Below are 16,653 nucleotides of genomic sequence, written 5' to 3'. Positions count from 1 at the left end.
AATAGCTTCTTCAACAAATGGTATTGGGAGATCTGGACAGCTACATGCAAAAAAATGAAACTTGATCACCAACTTATACCATTCACAAAAATAAATTCAAGGTGTACAAAAGACTTATATATAAGTTGTGACACCATAAAGGTCCTTTAGGCAGTAAAATGTCAGATATTTCATGCATCAGCATTTTCACTATGTTCCCCAGTGCAAAGGACATGAAGGAAAGAATAAACAAATGGTATCTCATCAAAATAAACAGCTTCTGCAATGCTAAAGGAAATGGCCTTAAAATGAAAAGACAACCAACAGTATGGGAAAACATATTTGCCAGTGATACCTCAGACAAGGGTTTGATCTCCAAAATACATAAATAACTCACACAACTCCACTCTAAGAAGACAAACAATCCAATTAAAAAATGGGCAACGGACCTGAACAGACACTTCTCCAAGGAGGACATACAAAGGGCTCATAGACATATGAAAAAATGCTCAGTATCACTAGCCATCAAAGAAATGAAAATTAAAACCACAAAGAGATACCACCACACAGCAGTCAGAATGGCCATCAGAAACAAAGCCACAAACAAGTGCTGGAGAGAATGTGGAGAAAAGGGAACCCTAGTACACTGTTGGGAGAATGCAGCTGGTGTATGTACTACGGAAAACAGCATGGAATTTCCACAGAAAACTAAAAATGGACTGCCTTTTGACCCAGCAATTCTGCTGCCGGGATTATACCCTAACAACCCTGAATCACCGATCCAAAAGAACCTATGCACCCAAATGTTCACAGCAGCACAATTTACAATAGCCAAGTACTGGAAGCAACCTAAGTGCCCATCAGCAAATGAGTGGTTCAAAAAACTATCATATATTTACACAATGTAATTCTACGCAGCAGAGAGAAAAAAGGAGCTTATACCCTTTGCCACAGCATGGATGGAACTGGAGAGCATTATGCTAAGTGAAAGAAGCCAGGCAGTGAAAGACAAATACCATGTAATTTCACCTTTAAGTGCAACCTAATAACAAAACAAGCAAGCAAAATATAACTAGAGACACTGAAATTAAGAAGAAACGGACAAAAACCTGAGGGGAAATGGGAGGGGATAAGGGCGGGGGGTGAACCGTTTTCAGGAACAACTATACAGGACACAGGGATAAATCCAAGGAGAAATCCAAGGAGGAATCAGGAGAGGGACTACAGTTGATGGTAGTTGTGCAGGTAAAATACAGACAACTGTATTTTAACAACAATAAAAAAATAAATAAAGGCTGGTTTCCTTCTTTTGTTGTATGCAGAAGCAATGCCTATTTACCCATATGCCCATCTTAGCCAGAAGTCTTTTTTTCCCCCAAGAGTAAGACAGCAAGACTAACACCTAACGAACACATTTTGAACTTCCCAGGAAGACAAAGTACCGTGGGTCACAGGGCCCCATTTCACTGAGGCCATCAAAACAGGAAGTTAAAGAGTACAAGCGGGATTCACTTTCAGACTTGGCTGGCACACAGAGCTGGGGACTACACCAATCAAGAAAGTGCTGACGCTCTTACACAGACTGTCCTGTGCTACCCATGAAACAGAGAGGAATTTGAGCAGAAACTATACATTATTGGAAATACAATGGGACAGACTGAGATGGGAGGTACAGAGGCAGGCAAAACACACACACAAGTTTCCCGGAAAACTGCACAGTGCCTCCCAGTCAAGACACAGAAATGTCAACCTCTCAATCACAACAGAAGCTCCCTCTAGAGGCACGATAAAGAAATACAGGTGATGTGGCCAAAAGTTGGATGACCCACCCCCAACCTTGAGCTGAGAGACAAAGGGATTCAGAAAGAAGTCAGAAGGAAACCATCAAAGCTGACACAAATTTCACCTTATTCTTCATTAGAACTTGTGTTTTTTTAATTTCTCTTCCTTCTCTTTCTTTTTTTGGTTTTTCTTTGGGTTTTGTTAGTTATTCTTGTTTTTTCTCCCTGTCGTAATAAATTTTAATTTTTCATCTTTCACTTCACTTGTATTCCAAATGACACACTAATCTTGGTCTTCTACTTTTTATTCTTGTTATTCAGGTTATACGTTTTTATCATATTATTGTTATTCCAAATCCCACACAGCACTTTTCCCTAGTCTTAATCCACTTTGCCATCTTCCTGAGCTGTATTACTATTGTAAACTTTTCCTCTCACATCACACCATGTTCCTATCCCTTAGTACTGTCACTATTTCTCCTCCACTGAACTTCGCATAACTGCTTTTCTTTTGTAAGTCATCTCACATTCTTTTCCTCATCGTATGTCTTACTCTTTTCTATCTCTTATAAACAGTAGGTAGTAGTTGGGCTAAATACAATTGTTATTGCTGTACTTCTCCAACAGAACAATTCTTTGTTCACTGTTTGTACTTCAAATCCCATTGAATACTTTCTCCTTGTAACACTTCATTTCACCTTTTCACTGACCCTGATTCCTTGAGCATGGAATTTTATTTCCTTTTTTCCCCACTCTCCCAACATAAACTTTACTCCTTATTCTTACTACTTGCTTCCACCATCCTCTCAAAATCATTTTACTACAGACATCTCATATTCACTTTTTGTTTATGTACAATATTCTTATTCAGGTTCCATCTTTACCAAACTTCATTCAGCCCTCACTGTTATCTATCCTGCTGTGGGGTTTTTTTCCTGCAATTTTGTTCCTACTGGTCCAATACCTTTTCAATTTTACTTCAAATCTCAGAGCCTGCTTCCTTTTTCTTATCCCATCATTCCCATCGCCCTTCCATGTTTTACTTTTATTCTCTCCCTTTCTTCACCTCACTTCCATCCCAACTCATCAATTCTCCTCCCTTTTCCCACTAACATTTTCCTCTTTTAATCATCTCATATACCCTTTGTCATGTCTTATAATATTATAATCTCTCTTCACATTTATTAATCTTTCCTAAACTGTGTATAAGATTGCTGATGCGGTAGGGGCTTCTTTTTGCTGGAATAGATTTGGTTGTCTGGTAATACTTCCTTATTAACCAACATTTGTATAACAACATACAAGACAAAGCTGTGACTCCCATCCCAGTAAGCCAGCTGGAGAGGAGAATCCACCAACAAAAGAGCCAGCGACAGGAATACCCCAAGTACAACAAGAAAGACCTAACAAATGAAAAAAAGGGCCACCCTAGAGGATGCAGACAAGGAGACCAGAGATTGCACCACTGAGTTCCAAATAACGCCTACCACAGAAGTCCACCACATGCAGGCAGGCAAGCTCAAGTAAGAGCACTGTGAGACACAGAAGCAAGCAAAAAAAGATCACTTAAAATGGGGAGACAAAGAACCCCCAATTGAAAGGAATGGAATAATCCCCAGTAATGAACTAAATGAAATTAAGGAAAGCAATCTATCAGACGCAAAACTCAAAAAGTGATTATAAAGATGATCAAGTATCTCAATGACACTAGCAGGACCTTAAGTGGTAACTAAAACAGCATAAAAAAGTAAGGAGAAACTATAAGAAAGAACCAGAAAGAAATAAAGAATAAAACATATTAAGTAAAAATATACACTAGGAAAAATTACAAGTATGAAGCAGAGATCCAAATCACTGAGCTGAAGTCAAAGTAAAAAGAAATTTCAAAGTAGAGCAAAAATTTTAAAAAAGCCTTCAAAAGTTTGAGGATAGATTAAGGAAACTGCAGGACAACAAAAAAACGTGACAACATTCCCATCATACGCACATGAGAAAGATTAAGGAACAAGGGAAAGAAAATCTGCTTGAAAAAGTAATTACAGAAAAGTTCCCTAACCTGGAGAGGGGAAAAGCCATGTTCAGGAAGCACAGAGGGCCACAATCAAGATGAACCCAAAGAGGCCTAATCCAAGACACATCATAATTAAAACAGCAAATTTTAAAGACCGTAAGAGTATCATAAAAGAAGCAAGGGATAAACAGATAGAAATACACAAGGGAGCTCCAATAAGGCTAGCAGCTGATTTCTCAACAGTAACACTATATAAACCAGAATGTCATGCAAGAAATATTCCAAGGGCTGAAAAGCAAAGGCTTGTAACCAAGACTAGTGTCCACTTTCACCATTTCTATTCACATATTATTAGAAGTTCTAGCCACAGTGATCAGACAAGAAAAATAAATGAAAGGCACCCAAATTGGAAAGGAGGAAGTAAAGCTGTCACTGTTTGCAGATAACATGATAGAGTACACAAAATATCCTATAGACTCCACCAAAAAATTACTCAACCTAATAAATGAATTTGCCAAAACAGCAGGACAAAAGTTGACATTCAAAAATCAAAGGCATTTTTGTACTCCAACAATGAAATATCAGAAACAAAAACTAGGTGAGAAATCCCATTTTGTATAGCAATAAGGCAAACAAAATACTTAGGAATAAACTAAACCAAGGAGATAAAAGACCTGTACAAAGAACACTAAACAACACTGAAGAAAAAATTAAGGAAGACACAAACAAATGAATGCATATATCTTATTCATGGACTAGAAGAATTAACATAATTAAAAAGTCCATACTACTACCCAAAGTGATTTATAGATTCAATGTGATCCCTATCAAAATGCTAATGACATATTTCACAGATACAGAACAATTATTTCAAAACTATATATGTAAACATAAACAACTTCTCATAGCTTCAGCAATTTTGAGGAATAAAAACAAAGTACCTTACATCAAACTCTCGACTATACTCAAAATGGTCTGGTACTAGCGTAAGGCCAGACAGACCAATGGAACAGAATGGGGGGAACAGAAAGGAAAGACCAGAAATAAACACAGAACAATACAGTCAATTAATATTTGACAAAGTTTCAGGAACATAAAATGGAGTAAAAATAGCCTTTTCAATAAATGGGGCTGGGAGATCTGGACAGCTGCATGCAAAAATATGAAACTAGACCACTAACTTATACTATACACGAAAATAAACTCAAGAAGGATAAAAGACTTGTAAGTTGTGACACCATAAAAGTCCTAGAGGCAAGAATATTTCAGATATCCCATGCAGCAGTATTTTCACTGTTAAATCCCCAATGGGAAGGGAATAAAGGAAAGAATAAACAAATGGGACTACATCAAATTATAAAGCTTCTGCACGGCTAAAGAAAACATCAACAAATGGAAAGGGACCCTCCCATATGGAAAACAATTTTTGCCAATGGTATCATAGAAAAGGGTTTGATCTCCAAATAAATACAGAAATCAGATGACTGCACACCAGGAAGACAAACAATCCCATTAAAAAATGAGCAAAGGGCTTACTTCCAGCCAATATGGTGGCATAACCAAAGGAAAGACAGAAACAAATTACAAAACACAAAACCACCAGAAATGACAGAAAATCAAACTGTATGGAAGACCAACCACCAAGGAGTTAAAGAAGAAACATTCATCCAGACAGGTAGCAGGGACAAAGATGGGCAGCCAGAGAGAGGACTCACGGCAAAGCAGCAGCTGGAGGACCAGGGTGGGCAAGGCAGTGGCTGGCAGACTCGGTGGTCCCACATTCACGTGCAGATAAACTGGGAGGAACAACTGGGGAGTGAGACTGACCACGCAACCCAGGGACCCGGACAGGGAAATAAGGCCTCAAACCCTCTAACTAAAAACACCTGCATGGGTTGAGGCAGCAGTGGAAGAAACTCCCAGCCTCACAGGAGAGTTCCTTGGAGAGACCCACAGGGTATACAAACACACCCATTCGGGGAATCAGCACCAGAAGGGCCCAATTTGATTGTGGGTGCCAGGGGAAGTGACTGAAAACTGGCAGAGTGTGGAGCAAGCCAGCACTGTTCCCTCTTGGACCCCTCACCAACACACAGCATCAAAACACAGCAACATGAGTTGGCCAACACTGGTGAACACCTAAGGCTCCACCCCTTACAGTTGCGCGGAGACAAAAAAAAAATGGCCCAAATGAAAGAACAGATTGAAGCTCCAGAAAAAATACAACTAAGCAATGAAGAGATAGCCAACCTATCAGATGCAGAGTTCAAAACTCTGGAAATCAGGAGGCTCACAGAATTGGTTGAATATGGTCACAAATTAAGAGGAAAAAATGAAGGCTATGTTTAGTGAAATAAAGGAAAATATACATGGAATTAACAGCGATGGGAAGGAAACCAGGACTCAAATCAACAGTGTGAACCAAAAGGAAGAAATAGTCAACCAGAACAGAGTGAAGAAACAAGAATTCAAAAAAACAAGGAGGCTTAGGACCCTCCAGGATATCTTTAAACGTTCCAACATGGGAATCATAGGGGTGCCAGAAGGAGAAGAGGAGGAGCAATAATGGAAAACTTATTTGTAAGAATAATGAAGAAGAACTTGCCCTATCTGGCAAAGCAAGTAGACTTTCAGGAAGTCCAGGAAGCTCAGAGTATCCCAGGGAAGTTGGGCCCAAGGAAGCACATACCAAGGCACATCATCATTACATTACCCAAAATTAAAGATAAAAAAGAATCAAAGATAATTAAAGACAGGAAAGAATCTTAAAGGCAGCTACAGAAAAAAAGGAGACAGTTACTTACAAAGGAATGCCCATAAGACTGTCAGCTGATTTCTCAAAAGAAACCTTGCATGCAAGGAGCTAGAAAGAAGTATTCAAAGTCATGAAAGGCAAGGACCTACATCCAAGATGACTCTATCCAGCAAAGCTATCATTTAGAATGGGAGAGCAGATCAAATACTTCCCAGATAAGTTCAAGTCAAAGGAGTTCATCATTACCAAGCCCTTATTACATGAATTGTTAAAGGGACTTATCTAAGAAAAAAAAGATCAAAAATACGAACAGTAAAATGACAACAAACTCAGTTATTAACAGCCTCACCTAAAACAAAAACAAAGTAAGCAAACAACTAGAATAGGAACAGAATCACAGAAATGTAGATCACATGTAGGGTTATCAGCAAGTGAGTGTGGGGTAGAGAGAGGGGGAAAAGGTAGCATAAGAATAAGGAGCACAAATGGTGGGTAGACAAGGAGAGGTTAAGAATAGTATAGGAAATGAAGAAGCCAAAAAACTTATATGTAAGATGCAAGGACAAGAATTAAAGGGGGGGAATGCAGGTGGGAGGGGGTGTGCAGCGAGTAGGGGAATAAAGGGGTGGGGGGAATAGGACAAGTGTAATAGTATAATCAATAAAATACATTTAAATTTTTTTTAAAAAAATAAGCAAAGGACCTGAAGAGACACTTCTCTTAGAAGGACACACAGAGGGCCAGTAGACACATTTAAAATGCTCAACATCACGGAACCAAGATGGCGGCGTAGGTAGACACACTGCGCCTCCTCACACAACCAGAACTGACAGAGAATCAAACAGCAAGGGGGACCGACACCAAGGAAATAGAAAATAAACATTCATCCAGACTGGTAGGAGGGGTGGAGACGGGCACCGGGGTGGAGAGGACTCGCGTGGCTGTGGTGGGACAGAGACTGGCGGAGTGTGGGACAAATGGCGCAGGCAGTCCGAGCACTAGCAGACCCTGCGGCCCCATATTTGCACAGATAAACCCAGAGGGCCGGACTCATGAGTGGCGGAGAGTGGGGCAGGCGGAGTGGCGGGTGGCACCCTGTGGCACCACATTCGCCCACAGATAAACCTGACGAACGGTGGGCAGCGAGGCAGACCATGCAACCCAGGGCTCCAGCTCCAGGAAATAAAGCCTCAAAACTCTGATTGAAAATGCCCGTGGGGGTTGGGGCGGCAGCAGGAGAGACTCCCAGCCTCACAGGAGAGGTTGTTGGAGAGACCCACAGGGGCCTAGAGTGTGCACAGGCCCACTTACTCGGGAACCAGCACAAGAGCGGCCCAGTTTGATTGTGGGTAGCGGAGTGAAAGATTGAAATCCGGAGGACAGTGAGGCGGGCGCCATTGCTCCCACTCGGCCCCTCCCCCAGGTACAGTGTCACAGCGCAGCCACCAGCATTACCCCGCCCTGGTGAACACCTAAGGCTCCGCCCCTTAAAGTAACAGACGTGCCAAGACAAACAAACAAACAAACAAAATGGCCCAAATGACAGAACACTTCAAAGCTCCAGAAAAAATACAACTAAGCGAGGAAGAGATAGCCAACCTATCGGATGCACAGTTCAAAGCACTGGTTATCAATATGCTCACAGACTTGGTTGAATCTATTCGAAAACCAGGTGAATAAATGAAGCCTATGCTAAGAGAAACAAAGGAAAATGTACAGGGAACCAATAGTGATGAGAAGGAAACTGGGACTCAAATCAATGGTGTGGACCAGAAGGAAGAAAGAAACATCCAACCAGAAAAGAATGAAGAAACAAGAATTCACAAAAATGAGGAGAGGCTTAGGAACCTCCCGGACGCCTTGAAACGTTTCAACATCCGAATTATAGGGGTACCAGAAGGAGAAGAGGAAGAACAAAAAATTGAAAACTTACTTGAACAAATAATGAAGGAGAACTTCCCCAGTCTGGCAAAGGAAACAGACTTGCAGGAAGTCCAGGAAGCTCAGAGTCCCAAAGAAGCCGGACCCAAGGAGGAACACACCAAGGCACATCATAATTACATTACCCAAGATTAAACGCAAGGACCTCCATCCAAGATTACTGTATCCAGCAAAGCTATCATTTAGAATGGAAGGGAAGATAAAGTGCTTCTCAGATAAGGTCAAGTTAAAGAAGCTCATCATCACCAAACCCTTATTACATGAAATGTTAAAGGGAGTTACCTAAGAAAAAGAAGATCAAAAATAGGAACAGTAAAAATGACAGCAAACTCACAGTTATTAATGACCACACCTAAAACAAAAACAAGAGCAAACTAGGCAAACAACTAGAACAGGAACAGAACCACAGAAATGGAGATCACATGGAGGGTTGTCAATAGGGGATTGAGAGGGGGAGAAAGGTGGGAAAGGTACAGAGAATAAGTAGCATAGATGATAGGTGGAAAATAGACAGGGAGAGGGTAAAAATAGTGTAGGAAATGTAGAAGCCAAAGAACTTATAAGTATGACCCATGGACATGAACCATGGGGGGGGAATGTGGGAGGGAGGGGGGTGGGCAGGATGGAGTGGAATGGGGGGGGGGGAAATGGGACAAGTGTAATAGCATAATCAATAAATATATTAAAAAAATAAATAAATAAAATGCTCAACATCACTAGCCAATAAAGAGATAAAAATTAAAATCACAATGAGATACCACTTCACACCCACAGAATGACCATCACAACAAAATCAGCAAACAACAAATGCTGGATAGGTTTTAAATAAAAGGGAACCCTAGTATATTGTTGCTGGGAATGCAGACTGGTGGAACCACTGTGGAAACCAGTAGGGAATTTCCTCAGAAAACTAAAGATGGAACTGCCTTCTGACTCAGTGATACCACTGCTGGGAATCTACCCTAAGAATCCCAAAACACCAGTTCAAAAGAACTTACACACCACTATGTTCATAGCAGGGCTATAATAGTCAAGTGCTGGAAACAGTTTATGTGCCAATCAGTACATGAGTGGATTAAAAAACTGTGGTACATTTACACATCAGACTACATAGCAGAAAGAAAGAACACCCTTCACAACAGCATGGATGGAACCGGATGCTAAGTGAAAAAAGCCAGGAGGTCAAAGACAAATACCGTATGACTTCACCTTTAAGTGGAACCTAATCAACAAAACAAGCAAGCAAGCAAGCAAAATATAACCAGAGGCATTGAAATTAAGAACAAATGGACAGTGATCAGAAGGGGGCATGGGAATGGGGCAATAGAGAAAAAAGGGGAAGGGGCAAGCAAAGCAACACGAATACAGGACTCATGGGCATGAACAATGGCAGAGCAATTGACTGTGGGAGTGGTAAGATACAGTAGGGAAGAGTAATGAGGGAAATGGCAGAACTATAACTGAACAACAATAAAAATAGAAAAAAAAACAATGTGAGGCTGACAGTAAAAAGAAGTATATGCAAAGTTAATCTATCAACGTAATATAGATTACATGCATAAAATGACATGAAGTCTCATGGTATCCACAAAAACCTACAGTATATACATACAAAAAAGTAAAGGGAATCAAAGCATAAATAACAATAATAATTAGTACCCACCACAAGCCAATGAGAGCAGAAAACAGGAATTATAAAATATCCAGTGAAGATGGATATTTGGTAAGTCTGCATGTATCAATAATCACTCTGAATGTAAATGGATTGGATTTTTCCATCAAAAGACATTAGACTGGAAGGATGGGTAATAAAAAAAAAACAAAAACCCAACTACATGCTTAAGGAGATTCAATTCAGCTGTAAGGATGAATATATACAAACTCAAAATAAAAGAACAGAAAAAGATATTTCTTTAAAGTGGAAACCAGAAAGAGAGCAGGTGTAAGAAACAACACAGTACTAAGGGGGTTCAATACCCTACTTTCAACTATTGCTAGATCACTTATATCCACATTATGCACAAAGCAACACTGAACTTAAAATATTGGGCAGGACAAATCAAGTTTTTTTCCATAAAGTAAAAGATACACTTTTACCAATAACACTACTGATTTGGATATTTTGAGTATGTCAGCTATCTCCCATGTAGCATAATTGTTCTCAATCATTGATTGTTCTCAATGTTTTGATTTGACCGTGATCAACTTCCACTGGTGTATACAACAGTGGAGCATTGTTTAGCAAGCATTCTTGAGCACAATACTTTGCAAACAAATTTTGGCATATTCAATCAGACAGAGCATCTTCTCCAAAAACTGCACATATCTTTTTGGCGTTTCAGTTGGGTTTTTACCTTTCTTGAAATAATAAAGCATAATGTGTAAAAAAAAAAACATTGCCTATTTTCTTCCATCTTTGCTATTAAAATAGCTACACAAATATACCAATTTAGTGTAAGTTTCTTTTTATTTTTTCAATGCAGCTGATATGACAGTGGTCTCAATACAATCTAACAGAATTGTTTTGAATGAAGTTGAAGACAACTAAGTGCTACTAAAGGCATGTTACAGAAAAAAACTACACTGAGCCCCAGCTGGTGTGGCTCAGTGGACTGAGCACCGGCCTGCGAACCAAAGAGGCAGTTCGATTCCCAGTCAGGGAACATGCCTAGGTTGCAGGCCAGATCCCCATTAGGGGGCAGGGGAGAGGTAACCAAACACTGATGTTTCTCTTCCTCCCTTCCCCTCTCTCTAAAAATAAATAAATAAAATCTTTTAAAAAATTGAACATAAATTTTAGAAAAATAAAATTAAATTTAAGTAATTTAAGGACAGTTATGTTTATTCATTTTAAATCACTTTTAATAACCACAGTATTAAACTATTTTCAAAATTAATTTTTGTAAATCTCCTTAATGTCTAGGTTAAAAGACAGGTGAGTGTACTCATTCAATGTTGCTTCCAATTTTGTTAAACACCCTGTCACACTACCTTTTGGAAAATTCAATGAGGTACACTATACTTACGGAAGAATGAAAGCCTAAAGATAAGTAACTTCTTAGTATTGTTATGAAAACAGTTTTCCCTCACAGATACCCTAAAGCATCAAGATAACCCCAGGATTCCTGAACCACATTTTAAGAACCATTAATCTAGATCCACACGTAAGATGGATGTATCTCAAAATCCCATTATTAAGTGTAAAATATATAAAATGATACATTTAATGTGGTAACATATTTGTAAATTTTAGGGGGTACACAAACCTGACACTAGTTATTTGGGGGAAATAACTAGTGTTAGAATTGGATGGAGTGAGGGAGACCTTTAATTGCATCTGCAGGACTTCATTTCTTTAAATAAAAATACATGAAGCAAAAGTGAAATAAAATGTTATAATCTGTCATCTCTAAAAGACATATTTGTGTAACTATGAAAAATTTCATAATTTAAGTGTCACTATATTAATGTTAATTATTTTACTCTATTTTTTAAAAGCCTTCAGGGCTTCTTTCTTTGGTATGTAGCTCTTAAAATTTCTCCTTCACTGAAGCAGGTTATAACATAACTCTTTATGCTATGCTGTAGTGTAATAAGAGACCTAAATTTCATAAAATGTTTTTAAATATAGCTTGGTAATAATTATGGTCTGCCATCATTTGTTATTAGTGGCGGTTAATGGGAGGTAGTTGTTCCTGAGCTTCTGTTTTTATCTGGTTCCTTCATAACACAATGTATGTTGTGTGCTTTAACATTTATATACTCTATCAAAAACACAGCATCCTTTAGGTGCTTAATTTCACTGGAAAGCTATTGAATTCCCTATAAATCTCTACTCAATTATTTTTAAAGATATTGAAACAATGTCCATGTGCCAAATCATTTTGCTAAGGGTGCTGATAACATAGAATGAGAAACTGCCTACAATTAAAACCGTCAAAGTTTAGTGAAGACTAACAGATTTAATGTTAAAGATATATACATTGCTTTTTAGTGACAGAAAAGCCACAAACAGAAAGAAATCAAGAAGTGGGAGTTGTTTTAGGAACTTTAGTAAAGAAAATATTTTCAATAAATATTATGAGCACCTACTATATGTCTGATAAATTTATTTCAGCAATATCGAGTTTGAGGAATCGAGAAGAATCTAGGTACTGTTCAGTAGGTACCTAGAAATGCTAGAAAAGATCACAGGTAGACACAGTAACAGACTGATGTCAGGGAAGAGTATTGGAGGAAGAAGGACAGAGAACTCAAAGGGGTACTCATTTTGAGGTCATGAGAAAAGAACCATATTAGACAAGAAGGCTCAGAGTTTCTGGAACACACAACACTTTCATGGCAGATATCTATTAACTGTGGAATAGTTTTACAATCCAGGAAATAATAAATTTAGAAACAATTCAGTTAAAGAAACATAATACAGATGAAAAGAAAGACAAGACAGGTGAAATTATTATATTAACAATGAATACTTAGAAGGAGAACTGAGTCACTGAGTGTCAGAGAACAGCATAAGGCTTAGAAGGAGGGCATTCTTACAGCAAAAAAAAAAAAAAAAAAAAAAGACAGAAAAGTCTAGGCAGAAATAAGAGAAAAGGCATCAAGTTAAAGACATCAAGTATTCATATCACATGGCCATGTATCTTTCTCAGTTAAGTAAAATAGTAACTATGAGGTTGAAAAATTTCAAAGAATGGGGTTGTATTTAAGAGAAATACCACCATTTGAATTAATTGCTACTGTGCAACAGTAACAAAAATGACTGGTGACAATTCAAATGCTAATAGGGTCAGAGAATAGGTATTACAAAAAGCATGGTAAGCTTTAAGAAAAAGAAAGAAAGCTGCACCTATTTAAAAAACACACATAAGTTATAAATACCTCATTTAGCCAAGAGAGCTGGCTACTAAAATAGTCTACCTATCAGTTTTCCAGATCACCCAAGTCTACCCCCTTAAGCACAGAAAGTAAAAATTTGTATTTAACCACTTTTATGTAAATTCTTTAAATGATACACTTACCTGTCTTAGTTATAAACTTGAGTCTAATTTACTCTTAATATTGAATATCCACTGTTGCTGTACTGGAACACCTGCTGCTGGTATACTGTACAGCACACAACTCTATCTTCTTTAGAGCTCTTCTATGTCCTTTCCAGCTGTCAAGATAGAAAGCAACTACTTCTACAACTTAACGTTTAGCCTTACTATATCAGCTGGACCATTTTAGCAACTTACTTCTAGTTTGCTTTCTGCAATCCAGCTTCTTAAACTTTTCTAATCATGGCCCTTTGTGATAAACATGAGAATCTCTCGTGGTGCGTCACTGATTGACCTGTTACAGTGTAGGAACATATAACCTATAAAAGTTTAGCTTAGTTAAGAGTAATAAAAAAAAATTATTCTTACCCCCTAGGTGGGTAGCTCAGTTTATTAGAGCATAATCCCAATCCATTAACGATGTGGCTTTGATCCCTAGTCTCAACACATACAAGAATCAACCAATGAATGTGACAGTAAGTGGAACAAATCAGTATCTGTCTCTTCTGCCTTCATCTCTCAAAAATCAGTAATTTAAAAAATTATTTTCACGAGGGAGATATTTTCACTACGGGAAAGGTGGTTTACACAAGGCTGACTGAAAGCCACTGTGTTTTTAGGAATTACTAGTTACTTAGTTTTCAAACTTGCTTTCTAAATTATCCTTGTAATTTTCAACCATAGTAAATAAAATTCTGTTCACTATGAGAAACAACACTTCTGAGCAAATTTATTTGGTGTTTGAATTTAGTACAGAAAAAAGGAACAGGTGAAAAGAAAGGAATGATTTAAGAAACAACATTCTTCACATATCTGTAGTAACGAAAAACTAATGAAATTATTTGTCAATTTTGAAACTTTTCCAAGGACCAAAACTAAGAAGTGAATTTGAAGTTCAATTCAGGTGTTCCATCACTCTGCTCCTTTCCCTATCTGCCTTTTCTGGACAAATGTCTTCTACTTCCCTGTCTATACTCCAGCCAAAGTTAAGTATTTGTGTTTTGAAGAATATGCACCCTTACAATGCCCCTTCTTTTCTCCCTCCTCCATGAAACAAAGTCTTAGCCTTCTTTCAATTTACCTTCCCCAACTATGACACACTTGAAGAATATTTAATCCTTTGCTGATGCTCCAAAATTTCAGCCACTTGATTTATTCAGGTCATTTTAAGAACAGTACATTTTAAGAACCTCTTCCATTTTTTAGAGCGGTGCATCGACCTCGAGAAATTACCAACAAGTTGAACAGCACGAAATCTAAACTACTGTAACGAACAGGGCTGTGCCTTACACTTTTCAAAGATGATTGAAAATCTCGCACCAGGGTTCATTAAGAGGTAAATAATGTACATTCTGTTGTACTCGAATAGAAAATTTTTTTCCGTATCTCAAAAATGATCATTAAAGTACACAAGTATAGGTTGTCAATGCAAGTTTTCAATAAAAACCCCCTGGTCTTCACATAGTCCTCCGCTTCCAACCTTGCAAAATGGGATTTTACCCCCTTATTAAACCACAGTGGTGATAACTTTTCTCCATAAAATTCCATTTTTTTAATCAGATACTTGGGGAATCAACTTTTGTAAAACCACCGCGCGAGAGACACCCACCACGAATCAGATTGCTTAAGATAAGATAAAAGTCCATAGCCTTCCATTTGCCTTTGGGAGTCGAACTTCCCGCGCTGCCAGAGCCCAAAGCTTTGCTAACAGGAAAGACGCGAGGACCTGAGAGGTCCCGCAGCTCTATCAAAATGCAGCGGAAGCAACAGGTTGTCACTGGACTGCGCTGCCAGGACAGGAAGGTGGCGCTGCTTACTAACGCCAGCAGCTCACCACCGCCGCCTGGACAATGGCGTAGGGGGAAGCAAGCACGTCTCCTGCGCGCCCACACAGAGTTTGCTGTGCTGGGCCGTTGGGGCCTGCCGGAAGCGCCACTGCCCAAGCCTGCTGTCCAACTCCCCCTTACTGGCCGTAGCGGAATTTACTCCTCAGACACTGTATTCAAGATGGCGGCTTCCGCGCGCGGACTACCCCTTAAATCTTTCACAGAAGCCGGTGCCGAACCACCGCCATCTTGTCCCCTGTCCCTCCCCCACCCCTCGCCAATATTTACATAGCGAAAATCCGGCCAGCCCGCCTGCGGCCTTCAGCTCACGCCTACAGCGTTAGCCAAACTGCCAGGCCTCACCCCTTCGCCGTGTCGCGGGCCGACCGCGGCTGCGAGCCGAAGCCCCTCTCAGACTCCCGAGCCACTAAGCACCCTTCTCCCCTGTTCGAAGCGCGACACCACCACCGTTCTGGGAAGCCGAGCTCCTCCCCAGGCCTAACTGCGGCCTCCTCGGGCCCGCTCGGCGCCACGCGCTCAGCCGTCTTGCTTATCGGGCAATGGCGCCTAGTAGGCCGCCGAGTAGGCCGGAATTAGGCCCCTGCACGCGCGCTAGGCCCCGCAGCCACGGCGGCGCCCGCAACTCACCAAACCTGGTACCGGCAGTTGGTGTCGGTGTTGGGTGCTGCAGGCCGCCTTTTCTCTAGAGTCCTGAAGCCGAATTTCGGCTGGTGGGGCGGGAGGAGGGAGGAAGGAAGGAAAGAAGGAAAGAGGAGGGGCTGAGCTCAGAGCTGACAGAAAACGGTACAACTCCCCGGTCCCGGCCTTCCGTCAGCACGTCACGTCACTGCCCGGCAGAGAGACCCAGGAAAATGCGGAAGGCTAGAAGTACCCCTTCCGCTCAGTGGGTTCTAGGGTCTCGCGACTCCAAAGCGGGTAGCCTCGCTGCGACTGGGTTTCAGCGGCTGGCATCTGTTTAAACGATTTTTTGTCCTCCGCTATTTCCCCCGCTGCCGGACACGCGTTGCATTCACCGCCTAAGACTACAGCCAGTGCTGGGCCTGGGCCGTCCTAGTCTCTTCGTACCATTTCTCGTGGGCCGCGGTGGCCGCCCCGAGTATTTCGGGAGATCTGACTTCCTTTTCCTGGCCGAGGTGCCTGTTCAAATTATTTACAAGTCCATGGATGCCCCCTTATAATAAATGTGTTTTCTTCTTCCCGTGGCTGGCAAAGATAAATTTAGCAACCCGGCCAGTCCCGTGCTGTCTTGTGTATGTGTATTTATTTCAAATATGTACATTTTTGAAATAAAATGAGA

At 40.2% G+C, this 16,653-nt stretch overlaps 1 protein-coding gene across 3 annotated transcripts in view; it reads right to left on the bottom strand.

Moving 5' to 3' along the window:
• Window positions 1-16,146, bottom strand: part of LOC139440596 (zinc finger X-chromosomal protein-like) — a 49,382-nt gene extending 33,236 nt beyond the window's left edge. For 2 of the 3 annotated variants that reach the window (XM_071220427.1, XM_071220429.1), the window contains exon 1: window positions 15,984-16,146. The gene's annotated coding sequence lies outside the window, so the exon portion shown is untranslated. Of the gene's footprint in view, window positions 1-13,491; window positions 13,619-15,983 lie in introns of those variants that run through there. The other variant, XM_071220428.1, reaches the window with a different exon arrangement.
• Window positions 16,147-16,653: the final 507 nt, after the last annotated feature.

This window comes from Desmodus rotundus, chromosome Y (genome assembly GCF_022682495.2).
Source record: "Desmodus rotundus isolate HL8 chromosome Y, HLdesRot8A.1, whole genome shotgun sequence".
Lineage (NCBI taxonomy): Eukaryota > Metazoa > Chordata > Mammalia > Chiroptera > Phyllostomidae > Desmodus > Desmodus rotundus.
The sequence above is the reverse complement of the archived record's forward strand: the minus strand, read 5'-3'. Positions and strand labels throughout refer to the sequence as shown.